This window comes from Panthera leo, chromosome C2, assembly GCF_018350215.1.
Source record: "Panthera leo isolate Ple1 chromosome C2, P.leo_Ple1_pat1.1, whole genome shotgun sequence".
Lineage (NCBI taxonomy): Eukaryota > Metazoa > Chordata > Mammalia > Carnivora > Felidae > Panthera > Panthera leo.
Window position 1 is genome coordinate 119,499,126 of NC_056687.1, and position 12,745 is coordinate 119,511,870.

Here is a 12,745-nt window from a genome sequence, read left to right on the forward strand (position 1 = left end):
AAATAAACTTAAAAAGATAAATGAACTGAAGATGTAGCAAACAACCACAAACTGTTTACAGAACAAAGAACAAAAGGGCCAAAAGTAAATGAACACATTGACTCTGTGAGTGTGGACAATATCGAGTGATCTAACATAAGTACAGATAGTGTCCCAGAAGGAAGGGGAATGGAAAATTTTTTGATGATACAGCAGTCAAATATTTTTCAAATTTGAAGAAAATCATATATTCCCAACAGCCTGAAGTCTAGATAGTTCCCAACAGAGTAAACACCAGGAAAATCATACCAACAGACTTAAATTGTTGAAAATTAGTGACAAAAAATTTTTTAAATGAACCCAAGACAAAAAAAAAGCATTTTACTTGTAGTGCAATTAATAAGATAATAATTAATATTGACTTTTCATTAGAAACAATATAAGCTGGAGGGTGATGGAAAAAACATCTTGAAAGTACTGACAGAAAGAAAAAAAATCTATAATCAGATTCTATATCTAGTTAAAATATCCTTCAAAAATGAAGACAAAGACATTTTCAGACAAAGCTAAGAAAATGTATCAATCCAGCACTATCAGAAATGATTAAGGAAGTTATTTTAGACTGAATAAAAATAATGCCAGATAGAAATTTGGTTCTACACAACTGTTCTAATAATCCAATTAAAGACAGATTTTCAGGCTAGATGAAAAAGCAAGGCAAACTTGATGGTGTGCGTATAATCACTTTGAATATAAAGACAATGGTAGGTCTTTAGTTGTAAAAAAGCTAAAGTGGTTATATTAATATCAGACAAAATAAATTTAAAGTGAAATGATATTACCAAAGTAAAGAATGTCATCTTATAATAATTAAAGGATCAATTCATTGAGAGGGCATAAAAATCCTAAACCTGTATTCACCTAATAACTGAGTTTCAAAATGCGTGAAACCAAAACTAAGAGAACTGAAAGGAAAATTAAATTAATCTGTAATTGTGGTTGAAGATTTCAACACAATTCAGTAACTGATAAAGGAAATTTACAGAAAATCACTAAGTTTATAGAAGACATGAACAACAATATCATCATGTTTGACCTAAATTGAAATATAGAAAACTACATTTAACAAAAAATACATACTCATTTTGAGTGCGTGGGAAATATTCATCAAATAGATTTTATGTTGAGCCACAAAAAAAATCTAATAAACGTAAAATAACCCAAAACATACAGCATTATTCTCTGACCATAATGAAATAAAATTTAAAAAAAATAAAATTTATCTGTAAATAAATACCTAAATATTTGAAAATTAAACTATACAGTTTTAAATAACCCAGATTCAATGAATAAATAACATAGTGAATTAGAAAACAAATATTGAAATGAAATGAAATGAAATTATTTTTGAATTAAAGTGAGAGTAACACATTAAAATTTGTAGGGGCAGCTAAAGTGATGCCTACAGAGAAATTTATAGCTTTTAAGTGCAAATATTTTTTAAATGATATTAATATCTATTATTATTGATATTTTTAAAAAATAATTAAAAAATCAATGATCTAAGCTTCTATTTTTTTTATTTTTTTTTATTTAAAAAAATTTTTTTAACGTTTATTTATTTTTGAGACAGAGAGAGACAGAGCATGAACAGGGGAGGAGCAGAGAGAGAGGGAGACACAGAACCTGAAACAGGCTCCAGGCTCTGAGCTGTCAGCACAGAGCCCGACGTGGGGCTCAAACTCACGGACCGAGAGATCATGACCTGAGCCGAAGTCGGACGCTTAACCGACCAAGCCACCAAGGCGCCCCTAAGCTTCTATTTAGAAAGGTAAAAAAAATTAAGCCCAACATAAGTAGAAGGAATGAAATAAGGAATAGAATAATGAATCAAAATAATAAGTTAAAAAAAATCAGTTGAACAAAGATCAATAAAATCGATAAACCCCTTGCTAGGCTGATCAGAAAAAAATGAAGACAAAAATTGCCAAAGATAGGAATGTAAAAGGAGAAAACTCTATAGAGCTTATATACATTAAAAGAATAAAAGGACATATTTCATGGGAAAATGGATTACTTAAAATTGATAAAATTGAAAATGTCTAAGAGAGTTGAACAAAATTGACACAGGGAAAAAATAAATATATGAAAAATTCTCCTATTAAAAAAAATGAAATTTATTATTTAAAAACTCCCCACCTCTAAAACAAAAAAACATCACTCCCACGTGGAAGGACTAGTAAATTTAAGAAAATATTAAAAGAAAAATGACATTAATGTTATATAGATTTGAGGAAACAGTGGGAATGAAATACTTCCGACTCATTTTAGGAGGCCAACATTGTCCTAATACCCTAAAACCAGACAGAGACATTGCAAGGAAACAAAACTACAGATCAATATCCCTCATGAACATTGATGAAAAAATTTTTATCAAAATATTATAAATCTAATCCAGCAAAACATAAAAATAATATATCATTACCAAGTAGTATTTATTCTAGAAATGTAAAATTGATTTAACTTTCAAAAAAAATACAGACATTTAACTTGAAATGGATCAGAGATCTGAACATAAAGGCAAAAACTTTGTGACACTTCTAGAAGAAAACCAAGGCAAAATTATTACAGAACTGGGATAGAGAAAGATTTTTGAGATAACATGCCAAAAGCCCCATCATAAAAGCAAAAAATGATAAATTTACTTATTAAAATTAAAAACTCTTTAATTTTTAAAATGTTTTTTTGTCAATTTTATAGTTTAATAAGTTATTTAATAAAATAAGGAAATAAAGTGACTGGGGCACTGATTATAAAGTTATTGAGAGAGGGGCACCTGGGTGGCTCAGTCAGTTGAGCATCTGATTCTTGATTTCGGCTCTGGTCATGATCCCATGGTTCTGAGATCAAACCTCGAGTCAGGCCATGTGCTGAGCATGAAACCTGTTTGTGATTCTCTCTCTCCTCTGCCCCTCTCCCTTACTCGTGCTTGCTCTCTAAAATTTAAAAAAAAAAAAAAAAAAGTTAAGATTATTGAGTGAACATGTGGGATTTGAGATATAATTGTTTGAATACATAAATTTCAGGCATCGATGCGGAGATCATCCTGATTCTGTTGACATCCTGAAGTGATGCTCAATGCCAGGAAATCTCTTCAGTCTTTAAATTTATCTGTCAAGGTAAGGCCACACTTCATCCCAAGGTAGGATGCGAAAAACAGCTATATGTCATAGGACTAACGTAAAATCTCATATTCTTTTGTAAAAATCATTTAATGATTCTGACTTTCCTACTCCTTTTCTCCTTTTCAGTTTCTTCTTAATTATCAGCTGTTGTTGGTTTACAGTGCTCATCCAGCTTATCCTTACTGAATTGTTTTTCATTGCTTGATGCTTTAGAGGTGCTGAAAGATCCCATAGTGATAACTGCCTTTCTTCTTTTCTTCCATGCTTCCCACTCAGGATTGTTTTATTATCCATTCCCTACGTGTAAATCTGTATTATATTGTTTTTGTTCTGACACAGGTACAGTCTTAGTTCCTTTTGGAGTGGATTTAATAAATGTTATTGTTATCACTTTAGGTTTTAAAACAGTATCTTTGTTTTATTTTTTCCAAGTATTGAGATATAATTGACATACAATATTGTATAAATTTAAGGTGTACAGCATGGTTTGACTTACATATTTGTGAAGAGATTACCACGATGAGTTTAATGTTTATCACCTCATATAGATACAAAAAAAATGAAAAAGAAAATGTTTTATTCTGTGTGATGAGAACTCCTAGAATTTATTCTCTTAACAACTTGCAAACATACCATACAGCAGTGTTAACTATAGTCATCATGTATATTGCATCTGTAGTACTATTTATCTTATAATTGAAAGTTTGTAACTTTTGATCACCTTCATCAGATTCCACCCTCCTCCACCGACTGCCTCTGGTAACCACACATCTGATCTTTTTTTTTTTTTAATGAGTTTGGAGGGTTTTTTTGTTTGTTTGTTTGTTTGTTTTGGTTTTGGTTTTTTAATTTTTTTTTAACATGTATTTATTTTTGAGACGGAGAGAGACAGCATGAACGGGGGGAGGGGCAGAGAGAGAGGGAGACACAGAATCGGAAGCAGGCTCCAGGCTCTGGGCCATCAGCCCAGAGCCCGACGCGGGGCTTGAACTCACGGACCATGAAATCATGACCTGAGCTGAAGTCGGACGCTTAACCAACTGAGCCACCCAGGTGCCCCTAATTTTTTTTTAATGTTTATTTTTGAGAGAGAGAGAGAGGGGGTGTGTGTGTGTGTGAGTGAGCAGGGGAAGGGCAGAGAGAGGATGAGACACAGAATCTGAAGCAGGCTCGAACTCATGAACCACAAGATCATGACATGAGCCGAAGTCAGACACTTAACTGACTGAATCACTCAGGCACCCTATTTTTTTTTTTGTTTTTTGTTTCCTTTAGATTCCACATATAAGTGAGATCATACAGTATTTGTCTTTATTTCACTTAACATAATGTCCTCAAGGTCGATTTGTGTTTTCCCAAATGGCAAGATTTTGTTCTTTTTTATTTTGAATAATATTCCATTGTATATATGTGTGTGTGTGTGTGTGTTTATATGTATGTATGTGTGTATGTATATACCACAACTTTTTAAAAAAAACTTTATTCTTTATTTTTTTTAAATTTACATCCAAATTAGCATATAGTGCAACAATGATTTCAGGAGTAGATTCCTTAGTGCCCCTTACCCGTTTAGCCCATCCCCTCTCCCACAACCCCTCCAGTAACCCTCAGTTTGTTCTCCATATTTATGAGTCTCTTCTGTTTTGTCCCCCTCCCTGTTTTTATATTATTTTTGTTTCCCTTCCCTTATGTTCATCTGTTTTGTCTCTTAAAGTCCTCATATGAGTGAAGTCATATGATTTTTGTCTTTCTCTAACTTCACTTAGCATAATACCCTCCAGTTCCATCCATGTAGTTGCAATATATCACAACTTTTGTATCTATTCATCCATGTATGGAGACTTAGGTTGTTTCCATGTCTTAGCTATTGTAAATAATGCTATCATTAATTAGCATAGGGGTGCAGATTATCTTTTTCACATAGTGTTTTCATTTCCTTCAGATATATGGTAGTTCTAATTTTAAGTTTTGGAGGAACCTCCTTACTGTTTTCCATAGTAGCTGTACCAATTTACCATCCTACCAACCATGCACAAGTGTTTCCTTTTCTCCACATCCTTATGAGCATTTGTTATCTCTTATCTCTTTTATTATGGCCATTCTAACAGATGTGAGGTGATATTGTGGTTTTAATTTGCATTTCCCTGATGATTAGTGATGTTGAACACCTTTTCATGTACTTGTTGGTCATTTGTATATCTTCTTTGGAAAAAGTCTATTCAGATCCTTTGCCCATTTTTTTAATTGTATTATTTGGGGGCTCTGCTATTGAGTTGTATGAATTGTTTTTTTTATATTTTTGGATATTAGCTCCTTATCAGATATATAGTTTACAAGTATTTTTTTCCTATCTTGAAGTTTGCAAGTATTTTCCCCCATTTTCACTTTAGTCAATTTTTTTGTTGTTTTTGTTTTTGTTTTCTGTGTAGAGCTTGTTAGTATGATGTAGACTCACTTCTTTATTCTTGACTTTGTTACTTGTGCTTTAGGTAGGTGTCATATGCAAAAAATTGCAGAGACCATTTCAAACTTTGTTTCTGTGTTTTCTTCTAGGAGTTATTTGACTTCCAACCTTAATACTTAAGTCTTTAATCCATTTTGAGTTCATTTTCCTGAGAGGTATAAAACAGGTGTTTAGTTTAATTATTTTATATGGGAATATCTACAATTTTTCTAGCACCATTTATTGAATAGACTGTCTTTTGTCCATTGACTATTCTTGGCCCTCTTGTCAAATTTTGGTGACTATATAAGCATGGGTTTGTTTCTGGTTCTTGACTCTGCTCCATTGGTCAATATGTTTTAATGCTAGTATCATATTATTTTGATTACCATACTTTTATAATATAGCTTGAAATCAGGAAGGGTGTGATGCCTCCTACTTTGTTATTTTCTCAAGATAACTTCTCTTTTAAATATCCCATTAAGAAAATGAAAAAGCAACCCATAGATTGGGAAAAAAATTATGTACATATATCTATTAAATTATATATGTATATAATTATATAATGTACATAATATATAATACATTTATATTGTAATTATATTTTATAAAAATCATATGTAAATAATATGTAAGTGGTAAATAAATACTGAAAAAATGTTCATTATCAATAGTCATCAGAAAAATGCAAACTGAGAGTCAAAAGAACAAATGACTGTATACCCTTAATATGGCCAAGATGAAAAGGATTAGACATACCAAGTATGGGTAAGGATGTGAAACAACAGAAACTCAAACAATGCTGGTGGGATTGAAAAATTATATAACACTTTAGAAAATGAATTAGCAGTTTCACACATCTTATTTTAGAAGGAATTTACACAAGTCAATGTCAAGAAATAACCCAACAATTTACCTTTTTCCAAAAATGAAGAGAAAATTATATAGAAATTCATCCCAGAAACAATCAGTGCTAGAAGGCTATGAAACAGTATTTACATTTCCTCAGGAAAAGTAAGAACATCCTAAGAATTTGATACTAAACCAATTATTGCACAAGTTTAAGCTAACAGACATTTCAAACCTATAAAGATTAGAGGATATATTATATTGCTTTTAGAAAGGAAACCACTTAAATTATTATAAAGAAAATAAAGAAGCTTAAAAGTAAACCAAAGAAAAACCAAAAACTTGTAGTAAACATTTAAAAAGTAAAAGAAGAAAACATAAAATAATTTGACAGAATTAAGTCAAATATATCTCTCAGATCAATAAATTTATATGGAATAAACTTACCTAGTAAAGAAAACTCTTAGATTGAACCACAGTGCAAAACCCAAGTATAAATTGTAGATTAATGAGATCCAATCTAATCCAGAAAGGTTAAAAATTAATAGTTGGGTATAGACATAGCTGCAAGTGCCCACAAAATGAAAATAGGGGATATTTGTGCATGTTTTCCCCCCAGTTGTATTAAGAAATAATTGACATATATCACTGTATAAGTTTAAGGTGTACAGCATGATGGTTTGATTTACATATGTTATAAAATTATTGCCACAGCAGTTAACATCCACCATCTCATATATATACAAGAAAAAGAAAAAGAAAAAAAACAATGTCTCCTTGTGATGAGAACTCCTAGGTTCTACTCTCTTAACAACTTTCCTACATACCATACAGCAGTGTTAACTATAGTCATTATGCTGTATATTACATCCATATTATTACTTTATATGGTAAAGATAAATATAAGGTAAATATAAGATAACTAGAAGTTTGTACCTTTTTGACCACCTTCTTCCAATTCCCCTCTCCTCACCCCTGTCTCTGGTATCCACCATTATGATCTCTTCTATGAATTTGGTGTTCTTTGTTTTTAGATTCCACAAATAAGTGAGATAATACGGTCTTTATCTTTGTCTGACTTACCTCTCTTAATATAGTGCATTTAGGTCCATTTATGTTGTTGCAGATGGCACGATTTCCTCTTTCTTATGGCTGAATAATATTCCATTGTATATATACACCACAACTTCTTTATCCATTCATCTTTCAATGGACACTTAGGTTTGTTTCTATGTCTTGGCTGTTGTCACTAATGCTGCTTTGAATAAGGGGAAATAGATGTTTTTTCAACTTATGTGTATGTTTATATGTATCAGTTTTTTCCTAATTCCTAGATGCTTATCAATTCCATTTCCTCTTCCACATGGGGTCACTATCTTTCCCAGCCCAGACTGCAATATGGATATGGTCTTGTGACAGGATTCTAGCCAAAGTAACTTGATGGACAAGATACACCCACTTCCAGGCCTGATAATAAAATGTTTCATGCAGTCTTATCACTTTTTCTTAAGTCGAAAGACTTAACATAAAATCTGAGGGGGCTATAGAAGATGGCCTGAACTAAGTTGCTCTTTTCAAAATATCAATATATAGTTGATAGATTATACTTATTCCTCTAGAGAGTATGGCCCTGCACACCAGAAGGTGACATCTTCAGTGGTGATTTCCTCATTCCAGGGCCTATGTCTACTTAAATACCAACTACCAGACATCCTGAAACTTCAGGTGAGAGGTAATGTTGAAATATTCCTGGGTAAGGCAATAATAAAATCCATTTTCATTAATCTACTTTATTTCATGTAGAGGTTATGAATCATCAAAGCCTTGTACAACTATTAATATTTTCAGGTCAGTCCAACCATTTAATGCGAATGATCTCATTCCTATCACATCCCTTTGTCTAGATAATTTCTTTTTCTGTACTGTGTACTAACTCTTGACATAAGATTATGATTTGGGGTTCTTCTGGCAGCTGATCTTTTAACTATAAACTAGTTGCCAACTTTTAGTTACCACTTTCATCAGTAAATATATCTTGTTACTATCTCCTGGAACCACTTTTGAAATCTCCCCTTTAACCCATCTGCAATTCCATGATTTTCTTGCACACAAAGTGGAATTTTCTGGTTTTTCTCTTCAAGATCTAAAGAATTTCTGGCTATGACATAGATATTTTTTGCAGATTATCTGGTGATTATAACTAGTGATAAAGTGTTGAATTGTATCAATGTATTAAAATGTATTTGAGCAGTAAAATAACACATTTTAGATTTCAAAGTCCTGTTGAACTTCTAAAATCTCAGCCTTACCCAATCACTGTTGACAAAATGATGGATGTTATACTCCTTTAAATGTTTCCTTATGAGATAATTTAAATTCCCCCTGCTTCCCCTCCCCTATCTGTCTGTAGTGTTGTACTTCCTTGGCTGAAATCAAATATTACTTTAGAAGTTTGGGCAACATAATGGCCTCCCTTGTCTTTTAGACCCTTGATTCTGGTGAAGTTTAAAAGTACATCAATGAATGTTAATTCATCCTCTGTTACACTTAAAAAACTGGCTCATATTCTCCAAGTCTACTTGCCAATGTTATTCCCATGTCTAAAATACCCTATTGTTCTCCGAAAGTGAAAATAAAAAGGTGCTTTATTATGAAGAGCATAAACATTTTTTTCACTTAAAGACTGTGCTACATCTTGACAATTATCCTTCTTGTTTCTCCTTAACTGCTTCTGAAAAACAGGAGACACAGTCCATTAGCTAATAGTTCCTAGAAAATAGTAAATCCCTAAACAAATACTGGGCCTTGTTAAATGCAAAGGATTTATTAAAATAGTATTTGTATTACTTTTCTCAAGCTTAGGTGGCTTAAAAAAAGGAAGCCAAAATCTATTGTCTCAAGTTCTGGAGGCTAAAAGTCTAAAATCAGGTGTCTACAGGCCTATGCTCCTCTGAGGCCTGTAGGGCAATACTCCCTATTACATCATTCTAGCTTTTGGTAGTTTGCCAACAAATTTTGGCATTCTTTGGCTTGCAGATGCATTACTCTGTCTTCACGTGGTATTCTCCCTGTGTCTCCTAGAAGCATTCTTCCTTTTGAAACTCAAACATCTGGACCAACAGAGTGTAAGGTTGTGGGTACAGAAAGCAAAAAAAAAATATTGTTGGTGGACACTAAGAGTAACAATGAGTGATGTCACTCCCATATCATCCAGTAGGCTGTTTATGTTTACATTAGCATCCAGTATATAGTATTGGTTCTCCCATAACCAAGATTCACAGGTCCAGGAATCAAGGGTAGAACTAGGGAAATGGGAGTGAATCCTATTACTATTTAATACAACTCTTTTCTGTACTCCAAAGGCTGACTGATAATGGTGTTTTACTGATTGGTTAAAATTCACTCTCTAAAAGAAGAAAAAAAACCTTTCAGCAGTAAATAATTACTAATATAAGTGCATAATTATATATTGCTTACCCTGTAATTTTTTTAATTTTTAAATTTTATTTAAATCCAAGTTAGTTAACATACAGTGTAATAAAGATTTCAGGAGTAGAATTCAGTGATTCATCACTTACATATAACACCCAGTGCTCATCCCAACAAGTGCCCTCCTTAATCACTCATTTAGTCCATCCACCCCCCACCCAACATCGCTCCAGCAACCCTCAGTTTGTTCTCTGTATTTAAGAGTCTCTTATGGTTTGCCTCCCTCTCTGTATTTTTTAAAAATTTTTTTTAAATGTTTATCTTTGAGAGAGAGAGAGAGCGCGAGTGTGCAAGGGGCAGAGAGAGAGGGAGACACAGAATCTGAAGCAGGCCCCAGGCTCCGAGCTGTCAGCACAGAGCCGTACCAGGGCCAAACTCAAAAACTGGGAGATCATGCCCTAAGCCAAAGTCGGATGCTTAATTGCCACAGAGGCGCCCCTGCCTCCATCTCTGTTTTTGTCTTATTTTTACTTTCCTTCCCTGTGTTCATCTGTTTTGTTTCTAAAATTCCACATATGAGGGAAATCATACGATATTTGTTTCTCTGACTGACTTATTTCACTTAGCAGAATGTACTCTAGTTCCATCCATGTTGTTGCAAATGGCAAGATTTCATTCTTTTTGATTGCCAAGTAATAATTCCATTGTGTGTGTGTGTGTGTGTGTGTGTGTGTGTGTATACCATGTCTTTATCCATTTGTCAGTTGTTGGACATTTGGGCTCCTTCCATAATTTGGCTATTGTTGACACTACTGTATACTGTAAATTTTAGAGGAGAGTTGAGTTGCTGTTTATTTGCGCTTTATCTGAATGCTTTATAGTTCTCTTTTTCTTCCATCTGTCAGTGGTTACTCCTTATTCTTACCATGTCACATATCTCATTTATCTTCATCAAAGAGAGAGAGAAAAGGATAAACCCAATCACCTTAATAGCTCAAGAAAAAATAAACAAATATCACCAGAGAAACAAGTCAAAAAAATAATAAAGAGACAAGAATTTTGACTCTATGTTCTTGAGGTTGAAATACTTTTTCACTAGTTTATTGTAGTGAGGTTAACATCATTGCCATTTGCTTTGAATTCTTGAGTACAGGATATATATTTACCAATAGAAGAGTATGTGGACACTATGCCATGACTTATTTACCTCTCATTGGTGTGTAATTTTATTTATGAAATACTTTTACATATGTTATTTATACAAAAGACCTTTGAAGTAGATTTAAAGCTTTTTTAACAATAAGAAAACTAAGGTTCAAGGCAGTTAACCAGTTTGTGTTCAACCATATAACTGGTTTAGTGGCAATATGAAGCTCCAAATCTTTTTTTTTCCTAGTACAACTCAGGTTTGAAAAAAACTTTACAAATGGAATACTCTAGCAAATATTGAAATAGAGATTATTTAATGTATTAAAATTCTCCTTTTAACCTTTCGAAACTAATGCTGCTTGTATTAACCTCATTCTAAAAAATACAGTAGATTAAAAATCTACTTTTCATTCATCATTTGCCTCCATTCTTTTTACATTGATTTTCTTATTTTTGAGAGAGAGAGAGAGAGAAAGGGGCAGAGAGAGTGGGACAGAGATTCCCAAGCAGGCTTTGTTGTACAGAACCTGATCAGGATTCAAACTCATGAACCATGAGGTCATGACCTGAGCTGAAATCAAGAGTCGGTCACTGAACTGAATGAGTCACCCAGGTGCCCCTCATTCATCATTTACCTTTAAAAAATACTTCTGGATTGTTTTAATACTAAATTATATGATAGAACAATTCTAAAAAATCTTTTAATTTTATCTGAATCCAAATTAGTTAACATATAGTGTAATAATGGGTTCAGGAATGGACTTTAACAATTCATCACTTACATATAACCCACAGTGCTCATCCCAGCATTAAGGAATGCTCATCTCCCATTCAACCCATCCCCCCACCAAACACCCCTCCAGCAACCCTGTTTGTTCTCTGTATTTAAGAGTCTCTTATGGTTCGCCTCCCTCTGTTTTTATCTTATTCTTCCTTCCCTTCCCTTCCCTTATGTCCATCTGTTTTGTTTCTAAAATTCCACATATGAGTGAAATCACATGATATTTGTCTTTCCTCTGACTTATTTCACTTAGCATAATATACTCTAGTTCCATCCACATTGTTGGAAATGGCAAGATTTCATTCTTTTTGATTGCTGAGAAGTATTCCATTGTATGTATATACCACATCTTCTTTTTCCATTCATCAGTCGATGGACATTTGGGCTCTTTCCATAATTTGCCTATTGTTGATAGTGCTACTATAAACATTGGGGTTCATGTGCTCCTTTGAATCCATTTTTGTATCCTTTGGATAAATACCTAGGTATGATTGCTGCGTCATAGGGTAGTTCTATTTTTAATTTTTTTTAAAAATTTTTTTAACGTTTTTTAATTTATTTTTGAGACAGAGGGAGACAGAGCATGAACAGGGGAGGGGCAGAGAGAAAGGGAGACACAGAATCGGAAGCAGGCTCCAGGCTCTGAGCCATCAGCCCAGAGCCCAATGCGGGGCTCGAACTCACGGACCGCGAGATCGTGACCTGAGCTGAAGTCGGACGCTCAACCGACTGAGCCACCCAGGCGCCCCATATTTTTAATTTTTTGAGGAACCTCCATACTACTTTCCAGGGTGGCTATACCATTTTGCATTCCCACCAACAGTGCAAAAGTGTTCCCCTTTCTCTGCATCCTTGCCGACATATGATAAAACAATTTTAAGAATAAAAGTTACAGCTGAAAATTATCATTTCTTTTTTTAAATGTTTATT

At 33.4% G+C, this 12,745-nt stretch overlaps 1 protein-coding gene across 2 annotated transcripts in view; it reads left to right on the forward strand.

Moving 5' to 3' along the window:
• Nucleotides 1-12,745, forward strand: part of SLC9A9 (solute carrier family 9 member A9) — a 766,376-nt gene that overhangs the window by 16,117 nt on the left and 737,514 nt on the right. For both annotated transcript variants that reach the window (XM_042954872.1, XM_042954873.1), the window contains exon 4: nucleotides 3,066-3,158. The gene's annotated coding sequence lies outside the window, so the exon portion shown is untranslated. The remainder of the gene's footprint in view (nucleotides 1-3,065; nucleotides 3,159-12,745) is intronic.